The 16,835-nt window shown below is 41.8% G+C and overlaps 1 long non-coding RNA gene across 1 annotated transcript in view; it reads right to left on the bottom strand.

Annotated features, from left to right (window-relative positions):
* The window catches only part of LOC113029776 (uncharacterized), a 55,032-nt gene extending 38,593 nt beyond the window's left edge, over window positions 1-16,439 (bottom strand). The window contains exon 1 of the long non-coding RNA XR_003273495.1: window positions 16,386-16,439. This is a non-coding gene — a long non-coding RNA (uncharacterized LOC113029776). The remainder of the gene's footprint in view (window positions 1-16,385) is intronic.
* Between the last annotated feature and the right edge of the window lie 396 nt (window positions 16,440-16,835).

Raw genomic sequence — 16,835 nt, 5'->3', positions numbered from 1 at the left:
CCATGTTCTGACCCGAGTGACTTTCCCCCCGCCGGTCGAGACCGGCCGGTGCGCCAAAAGAAGGCACCTGGACATTTGTAGGACTTTGTGTGGGGTAATGGGGTCGTCGGGGACGACTGACCCCTTAGGTGGGGGCTATGTAGCGGGTCAGGGCTGTTCGGGGTTCTGTTTGTGATGTTTTGTTTATGTTACCATAGTGACGGGTGACGCCCTCTGGCTGCGACGGTGTGTCCTTCCGGGGTCAGAGGGCGCCCTGTGTGTTGTTGTTGCTATGCTGTTGCCGCGCTGAGCAGTTAGCTAGCGGCAGTGTTCTTCTGCAGATGTTAATAAACGGCTGTGCTCCCTGGCTAGCTCACGGGAAGCAAGACCAAACGATACCTCCGTCTCCTCCTTGTCTGAGCTCGCTACAATATTTTTGTTCTCTTTCAGTCACACAAAACAAATGGATTTCCCCAGAATTTCTTTCTAGTTATTTAAAAGTATACTAAGATAATATGACAATGCAGGATCAAAATAAATTCATTTTTTTGTTTGTATTACTTATTTATCTTATTTCTAACTTATTTCTTACTCAAATCTTCTAATTTTATGATTCTTTTTCTTAACTCTTATCATGTCTCCCTATGTTTTTATTTCGTTTAATTATCTTAATTGTACAGCACCTTGGTCAATGGTTGTTGTTTTAAATGTGCTATATAAATAAATTTGAGTTTGACATCGACTTTATTGTCACACAGGTTCTGAATTACACATTTGTACTGTGATGCAGATACAAGACAGCCCCTGTCTTAAATCTTTGAAATAATTAAAATTATTGGCCAGTAAATAAAAATATTTGCTGAGACTTATTTAACGAGCTAATAGCAAGCATAGGCCGATAATGCTGACTGGCTGAGATATCAGTCAGGCTCTACTGTAAAGCTTATATTAATTTCACAAATCCATTATAGTAGATAAAACTAGACACACTGTAAAATGACAGTACAATGCTGCCAATACTTGGCTGTTACTTGCAAGGAAATTATCTTTCTTTGTAAGGAGGAACTGTTTTTGAAGTGAAGCAGTGTTTTGGTTTGAGGATATGTCCCCATGTTGTCATGGAAACCCTCAGATAGGGCAGCTGGCAGGATGGTAGTAAGACAGCAAGGATGGCACTCTGTTTGTTCTGCAGATGCAGCCCTCTGTTCCCGGGAAGTCCCAAGGTGGTGAAGACTAAGTGGCGTATCCCGAGGGGTTATCACATTTCAGAGGAAAAACAAGCAGAAGAGTCTCAGGCAAACAGAATCCCTCATTGAAAAACCTTTCATTTGCAAAGGCTCTATAGCTGGTGGCCTGTTTTTCCAGGAAAAAAGTATTTTCGGAAATGTGATTCTGGTTTTTAGCTTCTGGTATTTAGGGGGGAAAGATGAAAGCCTACCTGTTTTTGCATTCTGTGAACCATGAAAACAATCAACACAAAGGCAAATGAGGTGCTGCAATCTTTACAGTAAATATCCAAAAGCTGAAAGACTGCCCACTGCAACTTTGTGTTCAGATCTATTTTGACATGTTTTTGTGGTGGGGCATGTGAGTCATTAAGTTCCAGCCACATCAACAAGCAATAACTAATGCTGTGCTGTGGAAAATAAAAGGCCACTGTTGCTGGCATTGATATAAAAGGCAACACTTCCTATAAATAGGTTCACCCCAGGCCATTGGGATGACATAAGTACCTCAGTCTACCACAGTGGTGCAGCTTGTTTCCTTTTTTAACTTCTCTCTATTTATCCATTACCACATATGGGGGAAAGCACGTTCTGCTGTGTGCCAATTTCATCCTAATACAAGCAGCTTAGATCCCAATATCATAACTCAAGGTTACAATGTTGGTATCACAGTAAAATCAAAGTTTAGAAGGTAAAGAAAATTATACAATTTAGGGACTGAATCACTCTCTAAGCTGAAGCACCTGTTTGCATCACTTTTTTCCTGTTTTAATCAGAGTTCTCTGGGTCTCGTCATTGCTATGACTAAAGTTTTCATCATCACAGAAGCACCAGGGACTCTGTAATGTGTGCATGATTCTTTTTTCTAATTAGGTAGCTAATGGTGAAGGTTTCTGACAGCCTTCATTCGTAATGGCACACATTTCCTGTAGAGTATGACTCATACCAGAGGGAGAGGGAGAGAGAACAGCACCTCAAAATCCATCTTCCATTGTGAAGGTGATCTCATCCCGAGTCATAATATTAGTGCTCTGACATGTTGGAGCTCATCCACAAGTCATAAATCCTACGCTTTCACTCACCACTGAGTTCAGCAAGATTCAAGATCAACAAGTCTGAATTCCACCACTTGAGACTTTGACTGAAACACTGCTTTCACGAAGTGAAACTCATGTGTGTGATATTATTTTATGATATTTGTGATATTTGTGATATTATTATTTTATTAATTATTTTACTTTTATCTCTGTAAAATGTTACATAACTTTTAAATTATTATTTCTTTTTGTAAAAGAAAATATATATATATAAATCTTAAATACTGTGGAGAGGGAAACATTTTCTTTGGCCCTCATTTAGATTGCTGGGATCTAGTAAAAAGTCAGGTTGTTCTACTGCAAGAACTGCGAACGCATGCAGCTCACCAAGGAAAGCATTCTCGGTGCTGAGGTCCTTATCTCCTTCAGACTTTTCAGTAACTCACAGAGAAAAAAACGCACTATAGTGCTCATCTTACATGCGGTGTTGAAAGTGTACATTTCACCCTGACTTTCAAGACGAGTTGAGATTTTGCTCACACATCAAAACCGTCAAAGTGGAAAATAATCCCACAGTTCCTCTGTCGAGTCTGCATTGATGTCACGGTTGCCACGGCAACCATACAACCAAGACATCATGACTCTTTGCCGCCCTTAACGATCTATAAGCCGATTTTGCCCCCCTTTCCCCTCCATTTCTGTTTTAAAGTACAGCATGAAAACAGAAGCACTTAAATATGGGTCCAGCTGGCAGCGATGGGGATGAACGCTTATGATTTCTTTAAAACAGACAGCTATAGTGCAGCTAGTAAATTCACTTCTGAATTTCTGGCAAATATCCAACGACAATCCACCTCTGAGAAGGCAAATGATTAATACTCTGATATAAATCTGCAGATGGCAACTGCCGAAACTCAAGAAGTGCGGTAATCTCAGGAAGGTATCGCCTCCGGGGAGTCAGCTACAAAGCCAAGGGTAACACTTTATTTCAGTTAGGTCATGAGCAGTGCAGGCTTTACTCCAAAGGGTCTCACTCATTTAAAGTATAGTAAGAGGATCTTGTACAATAGTCCCATTTTTTTCTCACTTTTGCTATTAATGTCCTGAATCAGTTACAGAACTCCCAGAAGAGATCAGGAAAACTAACATTTTGCCATGTTTTAGGTTCTTTTATTTAAACCCATTACTTTAGACTTGCTTTTTATTAATTCAGCAGTTTCTTCTTAATATTTCACATTAAATAATAGATTTAATGAACAGTTTTGTAACTTATTTTGGAAAGCATTGTTATATAAATTATTATCAAGTCCGGTCAGCTCTCTCCATGCCTATCACTCAGCCTGAAGAGGTTACAACCGCTTACCTCTAAGTGCCCTGAGGCAGCAGCAGCCTGGAAAGCAAATACGTGTCAATAATCACAGCTACAATGAAAGCATGTTTACTCTGCGAGACAGATGTGACAGCGATCAGCAAAAAATGCTGAGTGTTTGAAATCTACAGCAACGGCAGCAGTGCTGGGATTAAAAAGTCTGCACACATTGTCTTGTGAGCCAGAGACTGTTGATGCTCTAATTCAGACTTTCTCATTAAATATTCATAGTTTCGTGCCAGTCCAACAATTTATGTCTGACAACCAGAAATTAGATTATCAGTGTGATATGTCTGGAATCTGTCAGAGACAGATCAGTGGCATGTACTTGGTGTACAACATATAAATAGGAAGGATGCCTTGAATAAACCCTTTGTTAAAGCATTTTCCTAATGAGCTAACCACTATCTTCTGCTGATAATAATCTGTATAAGTCAGAGACTTTTTCTGGGTTCCCTGGAGGGAGTGAAATAGTGATGGTGATGACTGTTATGCGATAATCTGTCTCGATCTCTTCCCTCGACAAAGATAATCTGTCTAGTTCACTGTGTACTGTGCCTGTTTGCCCGGGAGCCTCAGTCTTCAGTTCATGGTGGCACACTAAAGCAAAGCTGCAGGAAAGTAGATAAAGGACAGGGAGGCATCACTGCTTGTGCCTGTGCCAAGGGCGATCTGCCGACTGGGAAGCACGCCCAGAATATGTGTACAGATAGATAACTATCTGAGGGATCTTTCCCCTGCAAAGTAAGCAGGATATGAATGTGACAGCATAGTGTCTCTACAGGTGACAGGAGGCGATGCAGCCGCTTTTCTTGGAGCCGAGGATTAATTCGGTCTGGACGTGCTATTGATGCTGCATGTGAAGGTACAAGCTCGGCCGGGATGCCAAGTCGTGGCGTGGCAGGTTGCCAGAGGGCTTCTCGGGGTAGCATGTGGCTTCTGTAGCTGTGAAATACGTTTTCAAAATTCACTGCCCATGATGTTAGAAATGTGAAGTGGCTGCTATAGCAACAATTTCAGACAAGTTAAAGTAGCAGGAGTGTGCGGGTCATGAGGAGCTCCAGTCCTGAATAAAAAAAGTATGTGGGGGAACTTCTACGTAGCCAATTTTGATTGCTGCGATAGTGTATAACTTCAAGGCGAATCAAAATATAGAGATGGGTATGAGCTTTGATCTATGATGTCACAGAAGAACTCAAAAACGCTGCCTGCCATGAGTGTAAATTCAAAAACGTACTGAACTGAAAAAGGCTTGGCTTTTGCAATTTCCTTAATGCATTAGGTTGCATAATATAAAAGATAAACTAGTGAACCATCATATGAGTGACTTCATAAAAGTAAAATAAGAGATAAATCAATAATTAAGCATTTTACTACTGTTCAGAATCTTTTAAAATCCCTTTTTTACTATGAGTACTACATACAGCAGCTTTGTGTTATGTCCCGAGCATGGCTGGCTTCCAGTGTTTATCTGAGGCTGTGCCGCTTACACCAGTGAGGCAGCATGGGAGTCTGGCACCGGCACAATGCTGTGAGCTCAAACTGTGACTGTGACGTCATGTGGGTGGCCATTCCTTTGCACTCAGCACTTTTTGCCCCTGCTCCTCTTCAACCTCTCTGTTGTCCTACAGCTGCACATCGCACACTGACCTCTGGCCATCCTCTGTGAGGCACAGGGGGAAGGGGTTGAAGGCACAGGTTGGAAGAGACGGGTGTGAAAAGCTAAATCTTTTGGCTGGAAGGTCAGACAACTTCTGCAGACAGCAGACTGGCTGTTCAGTGAGCGACGAGACTAAGTGATAAATGACTGGTGCTCGTCTGGATGTCTGTGCTGTAGTCTCGCAGTGCCATCCCAGATAGAGCGACAGACAAAGGAGAGGGAAAAGGGTGAAAGCAGCGGAAGCGACACAGAGCGCCTGTCTCACATGTTCCCTCATGTGAGAGTGCACCAACCAAGAACGGGAGCTGCTTTATGTAAGTGTCTCCCAGCATCCTGTGGGACCGATGGACAGCCTCACATGTTTGTGTTGCGGTAATCCCACATGGGCAGACGGGAAGGGCTCAGCTGGACCGTGCCACAGAGCGCCCTATCACAAACCACTTATCATTTATCTCTCCCCAAGTATGAGTATTTGGTGGTTTGCTTGTCTGTCCAACCAGTCTGTCTTCTGGTTTTCTATCATCTTCTGCAAGTTCCTTTTGCTCTTTTTTTTTTTTGGTTTTTTACGTGTACAGCTACTTTGTGGTCCTCTCCTGGCTGTGAGGGCTCGCAGCTGGGAGAAGGAGGAATAAGCTGAGAAAAAAAGGGGAGGGAGGGTTGGTAGTGGTGAGAAGAGGATCAAAGGTGCTGGTGCTGACTCTTCTTCCATTCAGACACAGCAGTGATCAGAACCATGGTGAGATATATATATATATATATATATATATATATATATATTAAGAGACACATCCTTACAGTCAGCCCCCCCACACACACACCCCTCACCGGTCTCCTTTCGCTCAGGGCAGCTGGCAAAACACAAAGGAGAGAAGTGTGCAACTGGTGCGATAAAGCTGGGAACATCTTGCTATTCAAGTGTCAGCATAATAAACTGGAGGCACAATTAAGGGGGGAAAAAATCCCCAAACCACAAGAACAAGTGCTCAGTGCTGCGGCAGCGTTCACCGCCTCAGTCCATCTGCGAGTTGTCTTTAGGACACATGAAAAAAAAGGACAACAGAGCTGTTCTGTTCACCCCCCGTCTTGAGAATGCAAATGATCAGGCAGTGACGACAAAGCATGTGTGTTTTAACCTCAGATGATAGTGTTAGGGAGGTCTAATGCATCAGCGTGTGCACACATTACTCCCTTTGTCTAAAACAAATTCCCAAAAGCTCACATTCCTCAGCAGCTACTGCACACAGTGGGATATTCATATAAAGTCAATCGTTTAAAAGTGTTTTAAAACTTTATGGCTTGCACAAAAAGAAGGAAAAAAAATATAGAACAAAGGTCCTTGTTAAAACCTGAACTAAAACAGGTTTGCTGAAATCTTCAAAAACACCAAACTCCTGTAGAATTAAGAGCCTTAAGCATCAAAAAAACAAAAAGTTTGGAGGTTTTTCCCCGAAGCTTTTTTTTTTTTTTAAAGAGATTCCTCGCTCTTAAACCTCCTCTCTGTTCTCACAATCCCCCCAAGGAGGCTGGTGCAAAGTCTGCCGCTGTCTGGCTGTTCCCATGGCAACCACCAGGTGAGCAGACAGGCTTGGAAAGCACGGCAAGGAACATGTGACTCCCTCCACATGCTCAGGCAGCACACGCTCTCAGATAACAGGAGGCTCACTCCCTCCCATTTCTTTTTCTTTCTTTCTTTTTTTTCAAACTTGCAAGTACACAGTGTAGTCACAAAAAGGCGATGTTTGGTGAGTCTTGAAAGTCGACAAGCAGACGACCAGTCTGCCAGTCCATCTGTTTGCCACCCTGTCTATCTCCCTGCGTGACACACACACACACAGACACACGCATGCACATAAATAGCAACACATCGTTTTGTGGAGTTCAGAAGAAGAAGACGCTGTCCTTGAGAGAGGGGGGAAACTGAGATGTGTCTTAACTTCTGAACGTCAAGTTCAGTTCTCCTGCAGCGACAAAGGGCAAGAGAGATGATAAAGCAGCAGGAGGAGGTGAGAATAAAAAAGCTACACAAATGTCTGGAGAAGAGAAGGAAGATTACCTCTGATGACAAATAAAAAAAAATAGACTTTGAGAAAACAAACCTGTGTGTGACCAGATGTATATTCGTTTACAGTATGTTGCACCAGTTTCAAACAACGCTAGTCTCAGGCATGGTAGTAGGTCAGTGAGACTGTGGGGTGATTTAAGGTAAACCTTGGTGCTGATGTATAAAGGCATAGTGCTGACTATTTTTTTACTGTCAGAGCATCTGTCATCACAGACATAAAAAATGCTTATTTATGCTAATTAGCGCTAGACATAAAGTACAGTGAGCTGATGAAAAAAAATAACACATTGCTAAAAGACAAAGCTGATGTGGAAGCAGTGGGTCTTCAGGCTAGCACTAAAAGTAATATATTTTCCATAAACTCCCACCTTTATTAATGAGAAAAATCATGGACAAATAATTTCTAACTTAACAACAAATAGGGACAGTTTTTTTATTTTTAAATAAATCACCCATTGAGACTTGACGATTGCTACTAATAAAGACAAAGCTGCTTTGAATGCCAGTTGGCTGCTATTTCAGCTTATTCAGCATTCAGCCGTATAAAACATGCTAATTTGTTTTGCTGAATATTTTCCAGCGGCTAGCCTCACACCAAGAAGGTCCATGGTTTGAACCCACTGACCAGCTGGGGCCTCTGTGTGTGGAGTTTTTCTCTGTGAGTAATCCAGCTTCCTCCCACAGTCCAAAGACATGTATGTTAACTTAACTGACTTTAAATTGACTGTTGGAGTGTTTCCAGCTCTGCCTTATGATAACTGGAATAACTGGACTGGATAAGTGGGGGAAAAAATTATGCTATTAAATATAATAGTGAATTATCAAGCTAGCTAGCCTGTGCTAATATTCCTAATAATTTGCAGCATTAGCCTCTTCTCAACATATGGACATGTTTGGCTATAAAAAAAAAAGAAAGAAAAAGAAACATGGTGAGGGTCACATCTGGAGGCTTCAAACATGATGGATGACCTGAATGGGGCCACTTCCATCTTTTATATACAGTATATGAGTTTTAAAGTTTTTATATGCAGAGAGTAAGAAAACTATTAGATACAGAGCATATTGACATATCTGCAAAATAGTGTTTAAAGCGTGTCACTGAGAACCTTAAACACCAACCCCCGGTGGCAGTCGATGTCAGTGCAGTCGCCAGTCATATGGTTTCATCCTCTGAAACAATACATTTCTGTACGTTATCAATCAATCTGTACATTTTTGGAGATTTGAGTTAAGCCCACAGTGCACTGAATCCTCAGCCGCAGAGAGAGTCTGGAAAAATCTGAGGTAAAGACAGACTTGAAAGCGCTTGCAGAAAGACAGAAATTACCCATCATTAGACAGAGTGCAAATAGAGAGTCAGTGTCTCACAATCACATATATGCATCATAAAGATTCCCATGTTTCATGATGACTAACATTTCAGAGTACCTCAGCTGCAAGAAAAAAAGATGTTCTGTGAGTTCTCCTCTGTTGTCTCCTGTTCTAGGGAGATAAGAGGAGAAAATCTCCTCACTCTGTGCTTGGGTATGACGCTCAAACTATCCCGAGGCAGCTGCAGGGAGCCTTGGTACAATAGAGTGCAGGTACTGTCTAGCAGCCACATGATTAGCATGGTGATGTTTTGAAATGAAAAGATTCCCAATTAGAAAAAATAAAATAGTTTTATTGGGACAGAGCTGCAGGCTCATCATAAGAACCTCTTATTAAAATGTCACAGGTGATGAAAGAGGCTAGATCAGCCTTGCGCAGGTCTCCACAGTAGATCTGAGAAGAGAAGGAGATACTGTACCTCTCCTCAGTCCCTGTGTATTAGCGCTTTCTTTCTCAGATTTGCATAATCAGGGAGGTGACAGAGGACAACATGCACCCAAGTTGCTTTTCATTATTCATCTATCTCGCCTCTCCACTTGTGTCCCAATTCTCAGGATGACACAGGATGCCTGAAGCAGATCTGTCCACCAAGCTGACCTGCCTCAGATTACACTCTCATGCTGCTGGTGTGTGTGATTCATCTTTAATAATGCGTAACATCGAAATGTGAGCCAAATAGCATGAGCTGGAACACACACAGTCCTCATCATTAACACGTGCATCCTGTACATTGTGTAAATCCTCACCAAGGTTGTATGAATGTCTGCACAACTTCACGGCAACGGCACAGAAGCAAGCAAAAGTACACACCTGTGAATGCGCGTGCATTTTCACTTTTTTTGTTTTTCTTTACAGTCAAATGTGTCACTTTCATTTGTACACTCCACAACAGCTTTCCCCACCCATAACTGCCACCACCGTTCTATAACAAAAAAAAAACCCCACCATGGCCAAGTTGTGCTCCCGGCCCCCAGGCTTTGCAGCTCCTTTCTGCTGAGGCGATTTCTGTGGAACACGACTCCAGAATAGGCTGGATCGTGTTGCTGTGGATTTTGCCTGTCCGCCTGCAGGGTCTATAAATAGTGCCTGTCAGATATTTTCACTTCTGTGCTGAGCACACTCAGTGGCAGAGCAGTGTATTAATATCCACGGTGACCAGAGTCGTGCCTCAGGAGAGAGAGAGTATGGTGCGGAGGTGTGTGGAGAGAGGGAGAGAAAAAGAGAGCGGCAGTCGAGGGACATACAGCCAGAGCTCAGCAAGACTACACACAACCAACAGTCTGTCATCTTTTCTCCAACTTCCCTCTGCTGACTGAAGCAACAACAATGACGTCTTTATGTCTGACTCTCTGACATCTTTGTGCATGATTTCAACCAAAGGAAGACGTGTCCCGAGTCACATTACCTTTTCAGCATGATTATTTTATGCTTTAACTCTCAAAACATAAACAATATGCAAACTGATTGCATAAAGGAGATTGCATAAAAGATTGCATAAAATACTAGTAGTTTTGCATAGTAGTGACCATGGAGTCGATCCTATGCAATCTAATGCAAAAAATATACAAAAAACACAAACACACAAGAAGTCATGAATTAAGGCTGGATTTTGCAGTGCTTTAATTACACTGCAGCCCGCTAATATCCCAGGAGCATATTAATAATCAGCCTTGGAGGCTGACTATTAATATGAAATAAAAGATTGTGAGATAAACCCTCAGATTGCGTGATTTAAATATGAGAAATAAATCAGGAGAAAAAGGTGAGTATAAGGATGAGGCAAGTATTAAAAAAGCTGCCCTGAGTGTAAATGTTAAACTTTGATATAAACTGGGTGTGTTAATGTGTAAAGAGGAGTTTTATCTCAGTACACACAGATGTGCAAATAAAGTCCATTTTCTGTCTGAATGTCCATTCAAGCTGCAGTAATTAATCATATCTGTACTGGTCATGTGCTCCCAAGCCCTCAAAACACTCTCGCACACAAACACATGCACAGATCTGGTGATTGCCTTGTGTAACAGGGGAGGATTCTGCATGTGCAGTTTCAAAGCGTCACATGTCCGAGTGGACAACCTGAGGTCAGATGCAGTATTAATCACAATAGAAAAGGCAACCCAGTTGCCAATCTGTGGACACGTTTTGGATTATATATGCAGCATTTTGCATTTTGTTGAATTTACATTTTGTTTCCTCTATTATTCTCCTGTGCAAAAAAATAAGACCTCTTAAGCTTTGCTACACATTATTGTTCTTTCAGTCATTAAAACATGCACATAAAATGAGAGCATACACTGCAATAGTTGGGTGACATTCAATATGATTGCATCATGTTTACAGTATCTTGTATACAGCATCTTGCCCTTCATGAGCAAGGACTGTGCAGAGAGCCTGTGGGACAGTGCCTCCAGTGGAGAGGGTTGGTATGACCAAAACAGATCCTGAAGGAAGTGCTGCAGCAAATCCAACCACAACAAAACAGCATGAATAGCATTGTGTAGAATGGGTTTTAGATCAAAGCTTTTGAGCATTGTAATATTTGTTTGTTTTTTTTAACCGAGACCGTTAACTGTTTACTAAAGACCTCGATTCCACTTGTTGTTATACGTGAGAGGTCCTATAATTTCATAGGCTCGTGATACGAGTGCAAATAGGACAAAGAAGCAACATATGTGAGACAGAAGGATTCTGCATGTGCAGTTACACAATCCTTCAAAAGATCTCTGCAGCAAAGGCCGTGACATCATGACCAACAGTCCTCATTATGTCACCATTCTCCAAATCCATGTAACTCAAGGTTTCTGTTAAAATTATCACAGTTTTCCCAAAAATAAATCAAAGATTGATGACATAAACGGAGACATAAACAGGAGATATTATTTGTCAAATTCTAAAAAAAAAAAGAAGAGTTTTCAAATGCTTCATAAACAAAGACAAAACTGGTGCAGATGACTTTATAACTGTATATAAGAATGAAATTACCTATCTGGTCATGACCAGTGACTGTATATAAAGTGTAAAAGAACTGCTAAAAGGACGAGTGTCACGTGTCATCACAAAACCTCCCTGCATATGCAGATAATATGATCCTCTCCAGCTATAAAAGATCAATAATGCAGCTTCTCTGAGATATCTGCCTATTTAATGGTATTGCAGTACAAAGTGTCACAGGCAGAGATAAGAGATTACAGCAGGCCTCTGTTTGTGTTTGTTCAGTCTACGCAGGACATTCCAGGAGCTGCGCCGTGTGACGTCTCTCGTGCAGGATCGTATTTCAAAAGGCAAGGCTCCACTGGGCCCACAGTCAAACCACAGAAGTCTTTCCCGGTGCAGCTGATTGCTTAACTAACAATAACTAACTTCGGGACTGGCTTATTAGATAAAAGCGAGCGTACACACAGGAGCAATTCATTTCTCAGAAACTAGAAGGGAACCAAACAGATGCATCTTGATTTTCCTTCCTAGTATTGAAATTTTGGGCTGTAGTATTAAGCACTTATGTGTCTTCTTTTTTCCAGCTTCCTAATATACTCTATTGTCCTAATATATTTCATTTCCCTCATACTCGTGTCTCCTGTCTTCCTCCTCCTCTTTCCCATCCTCTTTCACAGGGCCCAGCCTCGACTGGCGCCACCGGAGGGTCGTCTGGGGTTCCGCAGAAGAGGGGAATGCGCAGAAACAACAATTGCACATTTTTACAGAATGAAACCATGAATGAACCACACACAAAGCCCCAAAATACTCTGGCCAGCAAAAGCCCAGCAGCACTGACCAATAAAAACTCATTAAACACTTTTAGGATTCATTGTTCTTCATATGCAACCAATTATCCAAATGCATACAAAGGCCTGTTTTAACTCCCTGTGATAATTATCTCCTGGCAACCCTTTATTCCCACTGGTGACAGGGCCCGCCAGTGGTTTGGTTGCCATATCCTTGGAGAGTTGCATAGAGTGCCCCGATGCAGTGCTGCCTTGTGCTGACGGAGGAGGAGCAAAGGTGACGCTGCAAGTACAAACTGTGCACACAGACAGTAAACCTGATATTCCAGCTCCCCACATGAACTGAATCTAGGGAGAGGCAGAAAAAGTGTGTGTGTGTGTGTGTGTGTGTGTGTGTGTTATCAACAGCAGCGAACATGAAGTCCTGCAGGACTCCATGCTCCCAGTAAAAGTGTACACTGCATGCGTACATGTTTGCATGCGTGCTATCCGTTTGTGTTTATGTGTTTGTGTGTGCATAAAGTACATCTGCACTAACTCAAGATGTAGAGCAGTGCAAACTGTGCAGTTTTTACCTGCTTCATCAGATATGAGCAGCAAAATACCACCAACGATATCACATTTATCACACGCTGTGAAAAGACATCATTCGTGATTAAAAAGTAGTACTTTGCTACCAATGCACCAAAGAGCAGGAAGTACTTTGACTTTCATTAACTGATAAATTGCTGCCACTTTCTCCGACTGCTGAACAAGAGCTATGTTTGTGGCCATGTACAGTTCAGTGCAGGGCCTCTGTGGGCTGCCCCTGACCCAGCATTGTTATGTGAAACCCTGGGCACCATGCTCCAGTGCTCAGCTATGCCGTCACCCCCTCCAGGCATGTAGCAAGCACAGCCCTTTGAGTAGCCAGCAAGCGCCTGCCCTCCTAAGCTCTGCAAAGCAGCTTAGAGCACCAGGCTCTTCCACAGCGGTCACACGTGTGAAACATACACTCTTGCTGACACACAAAACACACGCACGCGGGCTCGGCACTACCCATGTGCGCGGGCACACTGAAATAGGCGGGGTTTTGTTCAGGGACAGGGGGAAAAAAAGGTTATAGTCACTCCCACTCAGCTGTACTGACGCACGTTTTCTCTCAAGCACAACACGCTGGCTTACACACCTGCAGGAAAACATGCAGGACAGGGGCAGGGAACGCAAACACAATGTGCTGCTTCTTAGCACTGCTCATGTTCTCCTTTGGAAAGGGTGGGGAGGAGGGAGGGGGTTGAGTGCTCCTGCAAATCATAGCCATGTGTCGGTAGAAGCTGACAGCCTGTCCCTGAACTTTTTTTTTGTTTTGTTTTTTTGTCTTTTCAGCACTGGAAAGACTTTCCTAATGACACATAGATTCCCACTTAGGTCCTGAGGCACTGGAAACAAATCATCTGTGAAATACTCTGGTAACTCTCAGTTTTATTTTTGTTCTGTTTCCTTCACCGTTCTCCAAAACATGATGCTTGCCTGAATAAACTGCTACACATAGTTAGAATCCATTATGTACAAGAAAAAACACGTGTGGAGTTTCTCTGGCAACAGAAGAAAATCGTGTTTATCCTGTACTGTTTCTCCGCAGAAGCAGAAATATTATCAGTGACTGCATCGACTCCTACTACAAGCTCCTTGCAATTATGGCGGACAAAAGCTTTTTAAGCTCTTTATGTTTTGTTTTGTTTTTTAAATAGTTTTTCACTTTGCCTAATAAGAAGCACATAAATAACTAAGACTCAAACTGTAAAAATGTAATGTAAACTCAGCAGCCGCAGATCGGTATTGATGTTTCCACTTGCATTAAAATAAGATTTCTTTTAAGCCTCGGCTCCTCTCCAGCTCTCCCTTTGATTTGTGACTCAGCTGAAGAATAAATATATACACCTTTATCTTGCTTCTTTCATTCTTTCTCCTGCAGTCCCTCTCTCTTCCTCCCCCTCACTTTCTTTACTGAGAGAAGAATGAAGGAACTAGTCAGTGGCAGACAAACCGACAAAGATGCTCAAATGTGGAATCAAAACATCACAAAAGCAGTTGACATAATCTATAGAGGGAATTTCTTATTACTGACACAGACATTAATATTATAAAGTTCTTTTCATGATGCTTTGTCTTCTAATATGTTTCCAGCATCGTAATCATTACCAATATAAATTTCATTATATGCTGAGTGTATATATTCCACGAAACTCTGACAAATCAGTTCCGCTGTAGTGTTTTCAACACTCCGCCCATTCTTCAGCGTAAACCTGTCTGTGGCAACAACTTTGCAAACTGCAGTAGGCTAAGTTTCACTATCAATCAAGTCAAAAAATGAAAGACGAAACCTAATTGTCAGGTGCTGGTGTTGCTTATGAATATGTGATCAGTGTAAAAGGGGGGAAAAAAACAGTCATTTTTGATTTGTGCTTGTGTGACTTTTCTACCTGTGCTTTCACAGGCCCAAGAAAACGATCCAGAGTGCACAATTAGTCATGTACATGAATCGGCAGAACAAGGTCAGTTATATTTGTTTTATATTGTAAGGCAGAGACAAAATAATTCAGAGAAAAGCCCAACAATCAAAGGACCCCATAAGAGCAAGCACTTGACGACAGCGGGAAGGAAAAACTTCCTTTAAACAGGAAGGATCCTGGAGAAGAACCAGGCTCAGGGAGGAAAACGATCTACCATGACAGGTTGGGGGTGAGGTGAAGAAGACAGAACAAAAGACATGCTGTGGAAGAGAGCCGGAGATTAATAATAACTAATGATTGAATGCAGAGAGGGTGTAAACATATAGTGAGTGAACAAGAAAGGGGAAGCCCCCAACTGCCTAAACCTATTGCAACATAACTTAGGGAGGGTCCAGGGTCACCTAATCTAGCTGTAATGATATGCTTTATCAAAAGGGAAAGTTTTAAGTCTATTCTTAAAAGTAGAGAGGGTGTCTGTTTCCCCGAATCCAAACTGGGAGCCAGTTCCACAGAAGAGGGGCCTAACAGCTGAAGACTCTGCCGCCCATTCTACTTTTAAATACTCTAGGAACCACAAGTAAGCTTGCAGTCTGATAGCAAAGTGCTTTATTGGGTTGATATGGTACTACAAGGTCTTTAAGATAAGATGGGGTCTGATTATTTAAGACCTTGTATGAGGGGTGAAGGATTTTACATGTGATTCTTATTTGACAGGGTGCCAATGAAGAGAAGCCAATATGGGAGAAATGTGCTCTCCCTTTCTAGTCCCTGACACTACTCTCTCTGCAGCATTTTGGATCAATGACTAATCTCATTTATTAAAGGTTGACAGCACTATATGTGAAACATTAGATTAGAAGTGTCATGTTAGTACGAAAATGAATCTTGCATTTCTTATTTTTTAGCCAAATCATCACACAGTGCATCCTCCACGTCTTTTACACATTTGGCAGCACGATCCGGAAACCATCATCTGCTCTCTCTTTCTCTGTGTGAATACTTCTGTTTTGGATGCACACACAGAACATTTGCTCTTACGTCAAAAACACATCATGAAGAACAGATGAACGCACAAGAATGCATATTGCGGCGGAGCAGATGTGTTTCAAAGATGCTGACAAATCTGTGCTGTATAGCTCGTTAGAAATGTTGGATTTCTGTCTCAAATGTCTGAATGTTAGGAAAGCCAGTAACACACTGAGCAAACTAAGTTATTGCATGAGATTAAAATGAAAGAAAAAAGAAATCAAAGTGATCTGAATGTGTTGCATTTACTACATTTAATCCAGAGACTTTTGATTGCATACTGCACAGAAGAAATGCACTCATATAGCCCGACGCAGTCACCTTTAGCCTAAAAGCCAGAACAAACAAGTTAAACACGAAAGCCACGGAAAATGTAAAACTACCAAAACAACACAGCATCAATGTTTGACCACGAGAGAAAAACCAGCAAACTAAAGTTACCTCTCTTTGTAGCTGTCTGTTTCAGCCTCTTCAAGGGTGGTCTGAGTCTAAAAGGAAGACTGAGATCTAAACTACAGATGGGACTTTTTTTTTTTTTTAACTAATTGGGCTTCCTACTGGCATCAAAGTGATCTGGCCAAGAAATGACTGTTGAATAAATAAGATATCCCAACATGTGCCAAAAAATGATCTGAAAGAATGTGTGTTTAAAGAAATAATCCAAGGTGCAGCACACTGCTTAGCAGAAGCTTGTGGTAACAATAATTACTTGTTTAATTTTTAATGATTAATAATTAATCTTTTAAGCCTGTTTTTTTTTCCACATATGTCATGAATACTCTGAATGAACAGCAGCTAGATTACCTCAATTACATGTTGGGCAGTATCACTAGTAGCGGCAGCATGACTCACATACACACGCGCGCACACAGGCCAGTACTGAGTCACGCA

This window comes from Astatotilapia calliptera, chromosome 9, assembly GCF_900246225.1.
Source record: "Astatotilapia calliptera chromosome 9, fAstCal1.2, whole genome shotgun sequence".
NCBI lineage: Eukaryota > Metazoa > Chordata > Actinopteri > Cichliformes > Cichlidae > Astatotilapia > Astatotilapia calliptera.
Note: the sequence above shows the minus strand (reverse complement) of the source record. Positions and strands in the feature narration are given on the sequence as shown.